Source organism: Tachypleus tridentatus, chromosome 1, assembly GCF_004210375.1.
Source record: "Tachypleus tridentatus isolate NWPU-2018 chromosome 1, ASM421037v1, whole genome shotgun sequence".
NCBI classification, from domain to species: Eukaryota; Metazoa; Arthropoda; class Merostomata; order Xiphosura; family Limulidae; genus Tachypleus; species Tachypleus tridentatus.
The window spans coordinates 19,981,767-19,998,252 of record NC_134825.1 but is presented as its reverse complement, the minus strand read 5'-3'; positions in this window follow the sequence as shown (position 1 = coordinate 19,998,252).

Sequence of the window (16,486 nt, the reverse complement as noted above, 5' to 3'; positions counted from 1 at the left end):
ACTCAAGGAAGATTACTTTTGTAAACAAATGCTGATAAACTCAAGGAAGATTACTTTTGTAAACAAATGCTGATAAACTCAAGGAAGATTACTTTTGTAAACAAATACTGATAAACTCAAGGAAGATTACTTTTGTAAACAAATACTGATAAACTCAAGGAAGATTACTTTTGTAAACAAATACTGATAAACTCAAGGAAGATGCTGACTTTTGTAAACAAATACTGATAAACTCAAGGAAGATTACTTTTGTAAACAAATACTGATAAACTCAAGGAAGATTACTTTTGTAAACAAATACTGATAAACTCAAGGAAGATTACTTTTGTAAACAAATACTGATAAACTCAAGGAAGATTACTTTTGTAAACAAATACTGATAAACTCAAGGAAGATTACTTTTGTAAACAAATACTGATAAACTCAAGGAAGATTACTTTTGTAAACAAATACTGATAAACTCAAGGAAGATTACTTTTGTAAACAAATACTGATAAACTCAAGGAAGATTACTTTTGTAAACAAATACTGATAAACTCAAGGAAGATTACTTTTGTAAACAAATACTGATAAACTCAAGGAAGATTACTTTTAAACAAATACTGTAAACAAATACTGATAAACTCAAGGAAGATTACTTTTGTAAACAAATACTGATAAACTCAAGGAAGATTACTTTTGTAAACAAATACTGATAAACTCAAGGAAGATTACTTTTGTAAACAAATACTGATAAACTCAAGGAAGATTACTTTTGTAAACAAATACTGATAAACTCAAGGAAGATTACTTTTGTAAACAAATACTGATAAACTCAAGGAAGATTACTTTTGTAAACAAATACTGATAAACTCAAGGAAGATTACTTTTGTAAACAAATACTGATAAACTCAAGGAAGATTACTTTTGTAAACAAATACTGATAAACTCAAGGAAGATTACTTTTGTAAACAAATACTGATAAACTCAAGGAAGATTACTTTTGTAAACAAATTACTTTTGTAAACAAATACTGATAAACTCAAGGAAGATTACTTTTGTAAACAAATACTGATAAACTCAAGGAAGATTACTTTTGTAAACAAATACTGATAAACTCAAGGAAGATTACTTTTGTAAACAAATACTGATAAACTCAAGGAAGATTACTTTACTTTGTAAACAAATACTGATAAACTCAAGGAAGATTACTTTTGTAAACAAATACTGATAAACTCAAGGAAGATTACTTTTGTAAACAAATACTGATAAACTCAAGGAAGATTACTTTTGTAAACAAATACTGATAAACTCAAGGAAGATTACTTTTGTAAACAAATACTGATAAACTCAAGGAAGATTACTTTTGTAAACAAATACTGATAAACTCAAGGAAGATTACTTTTGTAAACAAATGCTGATAAACTCAAGGAAGATTACTTTTGTAAACAAATGCTGATAAACTCAAGGAAGATTACTTTTGTAAACAAATGCTGATAAACTCAAGGAAGATTACTTTTGTAAACAAATGCTGATAAACTCAAGGAAGATTACTTTTGTAAACAAATGCTGATAAACTCAAGGAAGATTACTTTTGTAAACAAATGCTGATAAACTCAAGGAAGATTACTTTTGTAAACAAATACTGATAAACTCAAGGAAGATTACTTTTGGAAGATTACTTTTGTAAACAAATGCTGATAAACTCAAGGAAGATTACTTTTGTAAACAAATGCTGATAAACTCAAGGAAGATTACTTTTGTAAACAAATGCTGATAAACTCAAGGAAGATTACTTTTGTAAACAAATGCTGATAAACTCAAGGAAGATTACTTTTGTAAACAAATGCTGATAAACTCAAGGAAGATTACTTTTGTAAACAAATGCTGATAAACTCAAGGAAGATTACTTTTGTAAACAAATGCTGATAAACTCAAGGAAGATTACTTTTGTAAACAAATGCTGATAAACTCAAGGAAGATTACTTTTGTAAACAAATGCTGATAAACTCAAGGAAGATTACTTTTGTAAACAAATGCTGATAAACTCAAGGAAGATTACTTTTGTAAACAAATGCTGATAAACTCAAGGAAGATTACTTTTGTAAACAAATGCTGATAAACTCAAGGAAGATTACTTTTGTAAACAAATGCTGATAAACTCAAGGAAGATTACTTTTGTAAACAAATACTGATAAACTCAAGGAAGATTACTTTTGTAAACAAATACTGATAAACTCAAGGAAGATTACTTTTGTAAACAAATGCTGATAAACTCAAGGAAGATTACTTTTGTAAACAAATACTGATAAACTCAAGGAAGATTACTTTTGTAAACAAATACTGATAAACTCAAGGAAGATTACTTTTGTAAACAAATACTGATAAACTCAAGGAAGATTACTTTTGTAAACAAATACTGATAAACTCAAGGAAGATTACTTTTGTAAACAAATACTGATAAACTCAAGGAAGATTACTTTTGTAAACAAATACTGATAAACTCAAGGAAGATTACTTTTGTAAACAAATGCTGATAAACTCAAGGAAGATTACTTTTTGTAAACAAATACTGATAAACTCAAGGAAGATTACTTTTGTAAACAAATGCTGATAAACTCAAGGAAGATTACTTTTGTAAACAAATGCTGATAAACTCAAGGAAGATTACTTTTTGTAAACAAATACTGATAAACTCAAGGAAGATTACTTTTGTAAACAAATGCTGATAAACTCAAGGAAGATTACTTTTGTAAACAAATACTGATAAACTCAAGGAAGATTACTTTTGTAAACAAATGCTGATAAACTCAAGGAAGATTACTTTTGTAAACAAATGCTGATAAACTCAAGGAAGATTACTTTTGTAAACAAATGCTGATAAACTCAAGGAAGATTACTTTTGTAAACAAATGCTGATAAACTCAAGGAAGATTACTTTTGTAAACAAATGCTGATAAACTCAAGGAAGATTACTTTTGTAAACAAATGCTGATAAACTCAAGGAAGATTACTTTTGTAAACAAATGCTGATAAACTCAAGGAAGATTACTTTTGTAAACAAATGCTGATAAACTCAAGGAAGATTACTTTTGTAAACAAATGCTGATAAACTCAAAGGAAGATTACTTTTGTAAACAAATGCTGATAAACTCAAGGAAGATTACTTTTGTAAACAAATGCTGATAAACTCAAGGAAGATTACTTTTGTAAACAAATGCTGATAAACTCAAGGAAGATTACTTTTGTAAACAAATGCTGATAAACTCAAGGAAGATTACTTTTGTAAACAAATGCTGAAAAATTATATTGAAATGTGTGGAAAACTAAAAGACTTGATGTGTTGCTTCGAGCAACAATAAAATCATAATTTTACTGTAATTTTCATGAACTTCTTAGAAGGTTTCTTTATACAGTGAAAATTTAAAACCATCCAGACACCTACACTTTTGTATAATTGTTATTGCTTAAATTTTTAGGAAAGGTACCTTCAACCTCACTGTGTAATTTTAACTTTGCTCTTTCCCTAAATAACATTAGTCCTATTAAATTTACTATCATTCATACTGATTATCAAACAATAATACCATCTTTCTTTGACATCTTGATCCTGTTGGAAATAATGTATCACACCATTTAACAAGTGTAGCTTTCTGTAGCCTTGGGTGAATTTCCAAAATGAACAAACTTTGGAAAATCAAGAGTTCTGTTATTTTAGACATTTTGATTCATTTTTCTTTTGTTTCATTGTTTTTTTATGGAATTACAATTAAAATGTTCGACATTTTAGTTTATGCACAAGACACTGTCTCTCACTGGTATGATGCTGTTAAAGTGATATTATTTGTGGCCAGTTTAAATGCTTGACAGAACTTGCAACACAAGGAGAAATTAGTTTCTAGATGTTATTTTAAACATAGAAACTTATCTTTTTAACTACAAATATTTAAACAGTTTGGTTCTATTGGCAATTTGATAACTACCATTTCTTAAAAACAAATGTATACACAGATGAGAGATGTACTTGTTTGAATATGCAAGTCTATAATAGAAACAAAAATGGCTAAATGCTAAAATATGGAAAGATATTAAAGTAGTAGTTCACTCTACTTTAAATGCAAGCAGACATTTAATACAATCTGATGTACTATCTATAACAGAACCATTAAACTCAAATCTTGAAATGTGGCAATATTTCAAATAGGAAACGTAGAGAAGCTTTTCTAATTAAATATAAAAAAACTTCTAATGTACTTTCTATCTCTCTGCTTTGCGTTAAACATTAATTCTTGATTTGACCTTTTAATAATTTACATTAGCCAAGAACTTTTACAATTAGGTGATTTGTCATGATAGTAGCCCAAAAGGGCAAGCAAGTATGGTGATCTAAATTCAACCTAAGACTGACCTAATGCTAGCAGAACACCCAAACAACCAGCTCTTTTCAGGTTAGGCTATATAATTCTATATTATATATATATATTGAAGTACAAAGTTAATATAAGATCATTAATGAATGATATATCTGATAAACATAGAATTATATATATATATAATTTTATATTTATTATATATACATTTTTTTTAAGTAGAAAGTTAATATAAGACGATTAGTAAATGATACGTGTGATAAACTGTATATTTTATTTAATTGCTTAACTAGTTAACAGTTTTATATGTTTAGTTTTTTATTTTACCAGTCAATTATTGATCACAATTTTCTCACACAGGCTGATTTTGGTAAAAAGTAATTTATTTATTTTTTCATTTTGACTAGCTTTTATAATACTGGAAAAATTAAATATAGATGTTGTATATTTTTATGAAATTTTCTTTAACATTTAATTTTACAAAATGTTTCAGTACATTTCATATACGAGGTCTGTTCAAAAAATACGCGGACTGTTTGAATTGCGCGGCTTCAGTTGGTTCCAGGGGAATCCGCTTGGTGTCGCTAGGTTCGCAGAGATCATCTGATTACGACGCCATTTTTCGATTGCAGATATCTTCATTTGTGTATTAGCTACGCGGTTTTAAGTGAAGTGCGATTTTTTCGTTTGGCGGATTTCAGAATGAATGACCTGAAGGAGCAACGACTTGCTGTGAAATTTTGTGTTAAACTTGGAAAATCTGCGACTGAAACTTTTGCTATGCTTAACACGGCTTACGGTGATGTTGCTATGAAGCGTACGGCATGTTTCAAGTGGCATGAACGTTTTAAGGATGGTTGACAGTTCATTGAAGATGATGAGCGTCTTGGACGTCCTTCCACGTCAACTGACGACCCACACGTCGACAAAATCAACGCCCTGGAGTGGGCAAATCGACATCTGACTGTCAGGGAGCTTGCTGAAGAGTGTGGGATATCAGTTGGATCTTGTTACGAGATTTTGACCGAAAAATTGAAGATGCACCGCGTTGCTGCGAAATTTGTGCCTCAGAACTCGTGAGTTTTTGGCCAAACACTCGATCACTGTTCTTCCCCACCCCCCTACTCACCTGACCTTGCTCCTTGCGATTTGTTTTTGTTCCTCAAACTCAAAAGACCCTTGAAAAGAAGAAGATTTGAGACGATTCCCGAGATTAAGGCAAATGCGGCGAAGGAGCTGGAGGACATTACAAAAGAAGCGTACCAGGACTGTTTCAACAAGTGGAAACACCGTTGGGATAAGTGTGTGCGTTGGGGAGGAGAGTACTTTGAAGGGGTCCCAGACCTGTAACTTCTAAATAAAGTACATTTTGTTTTATGACGTCAGTCCGCGTATTTTGTGAACAGCCCTCGTATACTATTTCTGAGTTAGTTCTCTATCTGTAATGTCATTTTTGACTTCATACATTGTCACATAATTTCCACTGTCTCGTACAGTATTTTAATACTGGCATTGTGGTTTTTGTTATAATATAATTTAAATTATGGATACAACTCAGTACATTAATACATGAGAAAGGTTGAAGCTACAACATTGGGTATTAAAGGAATTTTCTAGAGTTTTGTGGCTATAATTATCGTAAGACTAACTGCTTACAATTTTCTAAGAACAATGTACTAAAACGTTGAAGTTAACCCTACAGGTAACAGGAACAAAACTACACTGAGAAAACAAGCCTTAAAAAACTGGTTTATGATGATACTAATTCTAAAATTGTAGACATTTTAAATTTGCTCTGAAATTTAATGGCTTTGAATATATCACGTTTGAAACATCCATAAGAAAATGGCTTAAACTCAGACAATCCTATATACACAGTGTTTCATAATTACCAAGAACCAAATTTGCCATAATGGGTACAAACGTGACCATAAATAAAACCATTAAACAAAAATTGAGTCATGGAACTAAGAAGCGAATTATCTATTTTGACTAATTAAACATCTTCTTCCCATATATTTCATTGAGTATAATGATTGAACAAAGTGTTCAATACTCAAGTGTTATAAGTACACCTGCTCTAACTACCTGTTATGTTATGTTCCAAAGGTACTTCCAATTCTCTCTGAACAATATTAAAATCAGGTTTTAAATAGTGCTGTCTGTTCGTATAACTACTTTGCAGGGTATAGATGGATCTTCACCGGAATTGTTTTGGAGGTTAAGTAGGTCCACGTGGGGGTAAATACAAATTTTCTGTTTTAAATTTTAATTTTACTGTTTTTATGGGCGTTTTTTTATAATCACATATAAGGGGGGGGGAAACTTTTCATGTTATAAGATGGCCTTTCTTTAATCATGAATTCACATAACTTCTGTCCTGCTAGTTAAGTAATAACTTCCCCAAACAAATAAATTAGTAGGTCACTAGAACCCAAATCTTTACGCTATCTTTACAAATCGCCCTACAGATGGCAACATGTATATCTGAAGGACTAAGTCCTATAAAATAGAAATATTTGTTTTTAAACCAAAGCTACATAACGCTGTTATCTGTTTATGCAACGCGGAGACTCGAACACTATGTTATAGAGTTTTTGATCTGTTAGCTTACCGATGACCTACCGAAAAGCATATGAAATGAATAGCATGCATACACGAACCAAGCAATAATGAATTGTCAAAGCCCGGCATGGCCAGGTGGTTAAGGAACTCGACTCGTATTCCGAGGGTCGAGGTTCGAATCCCTGTCACATTAAACATGTTCGCTCTTTTAGCCGTGGGGGCGTTATAAGTGACGGTCAATCTCACTATTCGTTGGTAAAAGAGTATCCCAAGAGTTGGCGGTGCGTAGGAAATTCTAAAACTAAACCAATGTATTGTTAACAGTATTGTTATTATAAAAACAAAAGTTAGTGTTATGTTTTAATGTGGTATTTATAGCTTTAAGATGTCATTATTGTTCACGTTTGTTGAAAGTTATGCAATTTGTTTTCATTTTTAAATTATATTTTAAAACCAGCACGCTTTTAAGCAACAGTTCCCTCTCGTGTATCTCACAACGGCTGGTATGGGTGATAACACTTATTGATTCGCAGAGAACAACTTTTGTTAATCTGAAGATGACCTAGGAAGGTCGAAACTGTTTGTCAATAAAAGTGCTAATACCCACACCAGCCGTTAACATTTTTATTTCAAGTGGGTTTCTCGTCATCAAAAATTCCCTCTAGAGTATTATTCACGGTAATAGGTTGCATGATATATTGAAAAACAAAATTATAGGTTGCATGATATATTGAAAAACAAAATTATTTCGTTTATGAAACGTACTTAAGATTTGATAAGCCAAAATACAACATACACTGAACACTTTTTTGCACTGATTTTCACCCTTAATTTCGAGTTATGTCTTACTCGCTAATTTCTCTTGTGATGGAAGAAATGAGTATATTGTACACATACAGGATTTTATAAAGTTGATTTAAAAGAATAAATACATATGAAGAAGAAAAGTCATTGGTAAAGCTCGTGGTGAAGATCAAAATAAATAGTATAGTTTATCGTAACAGCTTTTCTTGTGATGTTTTGTTACGTGCGTGACCTAGTGGTTAGCTTGCAGTAGGTGTTTTATAAGAGTGACAGTCAAATCTCAGTACTGATGAAAGCGTCTCAAGAGTTGCTGTTAGGTGCTACTGAGTAGGTGCATTCCCTCTAGTCTATCAGTTCAATTCAAAGTAAGGACATCTAGCACAGATAACCATTTCTGTAGCTTTGGGGGAATTTCCGAAATGAACAGACTTTGGAAAATTAAAAGAGTTCTGTCGTTTTAGACATTTTAATTCATTTTTCTTTCGTTTCGTTTTTTTTTTTTCATGGAATTACAATTAAAATGTTCGACATTTTAGGTCGCAAACAGTAAGTAACATCTGATACAAAGTTCTTCATGCCACCATGGTTAAAATCAGCTGGGCTTTTTGAGTCATATGATTGACTTCAATATGATTTTCATGAGTCATATGATTGACTTCAATATGATTTTCATGAGTCATATGATTGACTTCAATATGATCTTCATGAGTCATATGATTGACTTCAATATGGTCTTTATGAGTCACATGATTGACTTCAATATGATCTTCATCGTCAATTGCATTCTTCAAAATCTAATCAATAGATGCTTCAAAAAATTCAGTATTCGTAATAAAGTTTATACTATTTGTATTCACAAGAGTGATACTTGGGCCTTCGTAATGCAATTAGAACTAGAAATCCTGGTATATATGTATAAGTCATAGTATATATATATATATACAGATAGAAGTCCTGGTTATCTGTTATTTGGAAGTTGAACTATTGCAACCGTTTATTTTATTCATATTTGATTTTGTTGTAAACAGAAAGTAATAGTTTTGTTGTACATAGGAAGATGAGAATGTAACACCTTTTTAGCAACGATTTTTACGTGTATTTTTCACTTCCTTAACCTTTTGACTGCCAAGTATTTCAGCTGTTACAATACAACTCTAATACTTCTTCATTTTGTAAGTTTTTTCGTGACGCCATTTTGGATTGAAATTGAAACAATTTGTAAGTAGGTCAACTGCGTGTATGGTGCTGACATCTAGCGTTGAAGTTAGGTATTATTGATAACGAATTAACTCGTTAGTAGCACTGTGTTACCGATCGGCTTGGACGAATTATCTCGTCTACGGCACTGAACAGGCTAAGGTTATCGCTATTGACATGTATTATTGATATAGTTGTAATTAGTTGAATACAGTGATGAGAACATAATACAAGTTTAACTTGCTCGTATTTTAAGTAAAATAATTTATTTTGTCTACAGATGATCACAGAGATATTATCAGTATACTAGATGTTATTACAGAGAAATAATTCATGTAATAACAGTGAATAATAAATCGCAAATTATAGAACTTTCAAAACAAATTCTGTCCATCCACTTAATGAGTTTTACCATATTTTACGAACCGTCAAGATGTTTGGAAGTAAACGTCTTTGCTAAAACTAATTACTATTGTTTTCATAATTTAATAAATATTGTGCCCTTTGAAAAATTACAAATAATGTGAGCTTATAAGCAATCAAAAGAAAACGAAATAGAGAAAGTAGAACACATTTTCTCGATTTTATTAACAAAAAGTCAATAATTTCAAAATAAAAGGAATCTAGAGGGCACTCAGTAAAAGAAGAGAATTTTAATTGAATAAAATAAGATTTTATGAAACAGAACCACAGCGTTGGAAAAGTAGTGACACATCGTGCATAAAAAATTGTCATTGTGAATAAACGAATGAAGAAACCGTTATTATAAAATAGATGTTTGTTTTGAATTTCACGCAAAGCTACACGAGGGCTATCTGCGCTAACCGTCCCTAATTTAGCAGTGTAAGACTAAATAGAAGGTAACTAGTCATCACCACCCAACGCCAACTTTTGGACTACTCTTTTACCAACGAATAGTGGGATTGACCGTAACATTATAACGCCCCCACGGCTGAAAGGACGAGCATGTTTGGTGCAACCAGGATTCGAACCCGCGACCCTCGGAATACGAGTCGAGTTCCTTGACCACCTGGCCATGCCGTGCTTTGACAATTCATTATTACTTGGTTCGTGTATGCATGTTAAACGCCTTAACCCACCTGGACATGCCAGGCCTTTCAAATACATAGAATTAACGTTGTACGTCTGGGGACTTATAATTATTGAAATCCTTCGACACAAAATACTATTTCACATTCATAATTACCCCACAATAGAAATATAGACTTCCAGATACAAATGTATAAATATTCAAAAATAATACGTCTGTTTTTTATCGCAACATAAAAAACGCACAGTGATTAGTTTTTACTATTTCTTCAAATGAATCTCTTTTTTAATTTTTTACATTAATGTCCAACAAGTAATTTCAGTAGCGACATCACCCACAATATTTCTCCCACGCCCTCTGTATTTTGACTGGAAAACTGATATGCTCTTTAATCACTCATGTTAATAGTTCGTAATCAGTCAAAGAGAAAAAGTACTATTAAAATGGATGTTAAGAACATACTGAATATTGTAAAATGTGTACAACACTAGTTACTCAGTATTGTCATCATATGCAAGTAAAACATTATTCAACACCTTTTAATTATAATGAAAACTGAATTGAGACAATGCACACTTGTAAAAAAGAACTTTCTAAACTGCTTCTCAGTGAACAGCGTAATTCTAAGGGTTTACGACCCTGAAATCTTGCGAGCGGTTCCCAACTGTGGACACAGCAGATACTGTAACAAACAAGCGTCTCTTAAGTTTAATTTGTTTTCCATTAAAGGTTTTTACGCCACTCACCAATTTCGTGAAATTGTTTGCTCTATCATTAAGCCATTGAACAGTATTTTTCATTAAATGTGTAGACTAATGATGGTTTCTTTGACTATAAATACTTTTATTATTACGTATTAAATACAAATGAACAATGTAGAAGGTAACCTGGTATAAAGTATATGTAGTAAACAATTCAAAGTTAGGCGTTTCATAGTTTGAGATAATTAAAACAAGGTTAGTAGGTGTTTGTAAACTTATTTCAGTTAATATCAAACATTCATTACTTAGTTGGTCCTCCATGTACTCTAGTAACCTATGCAAGGCGACGTGGCATGTTGCTGATAAGGTTATTGATGTAATCTACCGTGATTTTATCCCAACTTGCCATCAAAAGACGCTGCTACTCAGCTACCACAGCTGGTTTAGTGTCTGGTTAGCAATTTTCCAGTTCATTTCTGCTCAACAGTTCCCAGTGGGATTGCAACCTGGAGACTTTGCTGGCTATGACAATTTTGTTACGTCCTCCTTCTCGAACTAATCCTGTACAATTATGGCCAGTGGCATTGCCATCTTGGAACACAAAATTGCCAAACTTTGTTCTAGCATATGACAGAAATACTGTCTCCGTGTAATGCTCGTAAGATACGACATTAATGTTTCTTTAGAGGATATGAAGAGCAGTTTTCCACTTTGGTGATTAGCTGCCCAAAGATGTATCTCACCACTTCTTGTTTGTTCCCAGTCAAAAGACAGTCTTCCATTATCTGTTCTTTATGAAAACGACAAACACGAATCCAATTTAAGAACTAGGAAACAGGACTCATCTGAAAAGATGGCATGTTACCAGTGTTCTAACTGTAAGTTGGCATTCTTATTTGCCCAAGTAACACGGTTTGGAGATAGCTCTTCTTGCAAAATAACCTTGTTCGGTCAGTTTCCTAGTCACTGTTCTTCTGAATACCCTCTAATAAATGCGTTCACGCCATTCCTGTCATAAGATGTTACAATACTTCTTTCAATCTCTGAAATGTAACCTGATCAAAACACGATCATCTCAGTCAGTGTTTGTTTTTCGGCGTCCACCAGAATACTCTCCTGAAAAAAACGTTTCCTGTAGCCTGATGACGTTTCAGGATTCTGAATACAGTACAATGGAGGTACCACAATGTTCTGGTAATGTCCATTTTATTCATACTATTTATGGACAAGCAACTATTTGACGCTCTAAACGTTCTGACATATGACAAGACATGAATCTTTAAGAAGTACAGATAAACCGTCTGAACAAAGCGTTGATCTGTTTAGAAAAAAAATGTTATTGTAAAAGCACACCTTTTATAAAAAACAGACGTGTATGTGTTTTAACCAACGTGTATGTGTTTTAACCGACGTGTATGTGTTTTGACAGATAAATGTCACAATAAATTATACAAACCAGAATGACAACTCGTACATGTTTGTCCAATCATACACCATCTTCTCCGTTACTAATCGGACATGTAATTAATAACTACATTATGCATATAGACAATAACATCAATATATAGAACAGTATGCAAACATTTTACTCAAAATTGTATACCGGGTTTCGATACCCGTGGTGGGCAGAGCACAGATAGCCCATTGTGTAGCTTTGTGCTTAATTCAAAACAACAACAGCAAAAGTGTATAAATTACTAAATAAAATATAACTATCACAAAAAAGTAGTAAATACGTCAGTTAGGGAGACTTAAACCACCAATTTGTGGCTAACATTTGTCTGTATCAAATGAGGTATTGTGGGGTCAAGACGTAATTTGAATGTTTTGATTGAACAGTTCTACTTTAGAGCAATACTATTTTTTTGCTTGCAGTGAAACATTAAACTAATTTGTTTTCCATACAAACAAATTTTGACACGACGATCTAAAACATAAAGTTCTCGTTATAAAGTAACCTGGATGATAGGATGTATCATAGGAACGCGTGGAACTTGTCATGAGATATTAAATTACTCAGTGAATGTAGAGAACAGTCTGGTTGGTGAACTTTAGGAATGTTATCCATGTAAAACTGTACAAGAAATTTTGCTGTTTAATTTTCTTTGTGATGTCATTTGACATTATATTGCCTGTTTTGCTATAGTACAAGAACTCTGTGATTTTTTTACAGTTGCAATTTAACCCTTGTAATAAGATTTTATTGCCATCTAACGGGTGATTTATTTCAGAAATGCCATAACTTTTATTGTAAATAACTTCTCCTTTTTCGATAGATTGTCTGAGCTCATCTGTAGATAAAGTAAATTACAAAGGCCTGCGAGTTTAAACTTCATACGAATTGTTCTGATTTTAATAACGGATTTTCCACAATTCAGCTACGCAGTTTTCTAAAATAATATTTTTTGTTTTCTAGCACGTAAGAATTTGTTACAAAAAAATGTTCATTTTTCTAAATGACGTAAGGATTTGTTTACAAATCAGAAGGAAAAAACTATTTTTTAGATCGACTTTACAACATATTTACAACCAATACATAGGCCCGGCATGGCCAAGCGTGTTAAGGCGTGCTACTCGTAATCTGAGGGTCGCGGGTTCGCATCCTTGTCGCGCCAAACATGCTCGCCCTTTTAGCCGTGGGAGCGTTATAAAGTACGGTCTATCCCACTATTCGTTGGTAAAAGAGTAGCCTAAGAGTTGGCGGTGGGTGATGATGACTAGTTGCCTTCCTTCTAGTTTTACACTGCTAAATTAGGGACGGCTAGCACTCAAATAGCTTTGTGCAAAATTCAAAAACAAACAACCACTACAACAGATGTTACGTATTATTATTTATTTCGGACGAGTTTCCGATTTATTACGTTGTGTATTGGGTATTATTATCTCAAATAACCAGAAATTTGAATATGAGCTTAGTTGCTAATTAAATGTTAATATTTATTAAATTTATGTTATTTGCGAACAAGATTGATACACACAACTTTCTAACACAAATATATTTTAGTATACAAACATAAAAACAACACAATTTATGACAAAGGTTATCACTAATAGTTATTACAAATGATGGTTTTTATACAACAGTTTTGCAAGCTCACAGACAATAATGAAACTTATATCCAATCTAGAACTAAATATTTTGTCGACGATCCAGGTCCACGACGAGCAAATTAATTCTGAGTTGACATTGTTGCACCTCGCTTAAGCTAACAACGTCTTTTCTTGGCTAGCCTCAAACCGGATACAAGCTAAATTCTTCCAGCTAAGATATTTAATGTCCTTGTACAAATAATAACGTCTAAAGTAATTTTCCAAGCTGAATAATTTGTAATGTTCGAAATGTATGTATAACAGTCCTGGTCAAATTCTGTACTTTTCCGATTAGTAGATGTTAATCACAATTATAGCTTTCTAGGCCTATAGAATACTGACTGTAGCTGTCCAAATATTATTTCTTTCTCTGGGCGCGTCGATTTTTATATACCAATCACGCGAGGCACTAGAATTTTCTAGAATGTTAGGGCACACCCGCATTTTCGTAACACAAGCATTGTTGATTTTTACACTGAAGAACGTTCTAAAAATTTCGAGAACAGGAGGGACTTGCATGAGACATAGTCAACAATATATGTCACATGCAAAAATAAAACTATAATGAAACAAGCGTAGGTGCTAAAATAAACGTATAACGGTAAATCCGTTAGAGTATGTATGATTAATTTACACAACTTGTTGCTGTAGCGACAAATAAAAATATTGAATAAGATATAATGTCAAAGCGCACGCACAAACAAATCCAGAAATGGCATGTCAAATTGCCTATTAACCGTTTATATACTAGCGGTGAGTTTCTCATGGATTCTACAACGATTAATAAAACTCTCATGTCGCAATTTGTCTAGAGCAATGTATCCCAAACTTTTTCGGTTCACGGCGCCCTTTGTGCCTCATCAATTTTTTTCACGGCACCCCTAGGCAAAAAGAAAAAACATAACAGTTCCGTTAATTAAGTAGTTAGGTCCAAGCAATTTAATATTTAATAAGTATTTATGTCCTAACAACTTAGTAGTCGTTTGATAGAATAGCACACGTAAATTGAAAAAAAAAACATTTTTTTATTTCATTTTTAAATAACCACAATTTCTAATAGGATGTTTGCACCTGTTGGACACTGCACAGCTTCTAAAACATTGGAATCTGATTGGACAGCGCCACCTTCATTCCTGTTCCACATTGATTTTTGCGCAGTACTTGCTTTTTATTACAGCAACCGCCGAAAATCCAGCTTCGCAGAGATATGACGTCGCAAATGGAATTAGGATGCGCTGAGCTTTATCACTTAGCAAAGGATATTCATATTTTACTGATATCCAAAACTCAATTAATTCCATGCTGCCAATTTTTTTTTTTCTAAAGTCTTATCACTAGACAGCTTCAGTAAGATTTTCTTCTTCTGCAGAAGTAAGTTTAGATGTGGTCTTAGCCTTGAATGGGTCTTGGATCCATGCAAACTTCTCCATATCTTCTGGAAAGTAATTTTTAAACCAGTCATTGAGTTGTGTTAGGTGCTCCTCAAAAATCATTGTTACCATGAATTCTGGAGCCAAAACTTTTAGATATAATACACACTGTGGACACTGTTCATGACTGACATCTACCGGAGTAAAACCAAAATCTAGATAACTGTCGTCATGTTTCCGTTTTTTCTCAACTTTGCCAACATCCTTTTCTTCACTCCCAAACTTCTTATTAATGTTCAAACCTCCTTCTATTTTTATGCACAAGGACTAGAAATCAACAAAATAATTCACTGAACTTTACTTGGCCTCGCAGACACTTGATCACAACACCTTCAGTTATTTCGATTACTGACGGACCCGGAGAGTTGACAAGTATTTATATACAAAAGCTAAGAAACGAGAAAGTTTGAGAAGTTACTGGCGTAGCCGAAAGTACACTTAAATAAATATATATCTCAAACATTTGAAAGGAATGTAGCGTGATCTAATGTCAAAACTGTAAATTACTTCGAACTAGTAGTTGAGGCGGTGTCCGACAGATGTCAATATCGCTGTGTTTCCCTAGAAAATTTAAAATATCCAGCAGCGCACAGTTCGGGAACTGGTCTAGAAAAATCTCTTGCCAGTGGTGTCAACATTCTAAGCAAAACAAAGTGTTGTCCGATTTCAATGAATATTACTTATGTATGTAATAGTACATATAATGTTTTGTTTTGGATTTCAAAACAATAAATCCGCCAGAGTTTTGTGTAATGTTACTTAAAATACAGGCAAGCTAAGCAAGTAATATGTGTTCTCGCTGTATTCAACTAATTACAACTATATCAATAATATACAGCCCAGTTCTTCAGTTTTCTCAGTACACATTCAAAAGGACATGATTAAATTATCTTTATAGTGATATTCGAAATTAGGCCCGGCATGGTCACGTGGGTTAAGGCGTTCGACTCGTAATCTGAGGGTTGCGGATTCGAATCCCGATTGCACCAAACATGCTCGCCCTTTCAGCCGTGGGGGCATTATAATGTGACGGTCAATCCCACTATGCGTTGGTAAAAGAGTAGCTCAAGAGTTGGCGTATGGTGGTGATGATTAGCTGCCTTCCCTTTAGTGTTATACTGCTAAAATTAGGGACGGCTAGCGAAGATAGCTCTCATGTAGCTTTACGCGAAATTCTAAGGAAACAAACATACATTCGAAATCACCCAGAAAGGTTAAACCTATGACGGATAAATTTAAAATATGATGAAAATAAACTTCCAACTTGGTTTGGTGTGACGGGAGTTCGAACCTCCGACT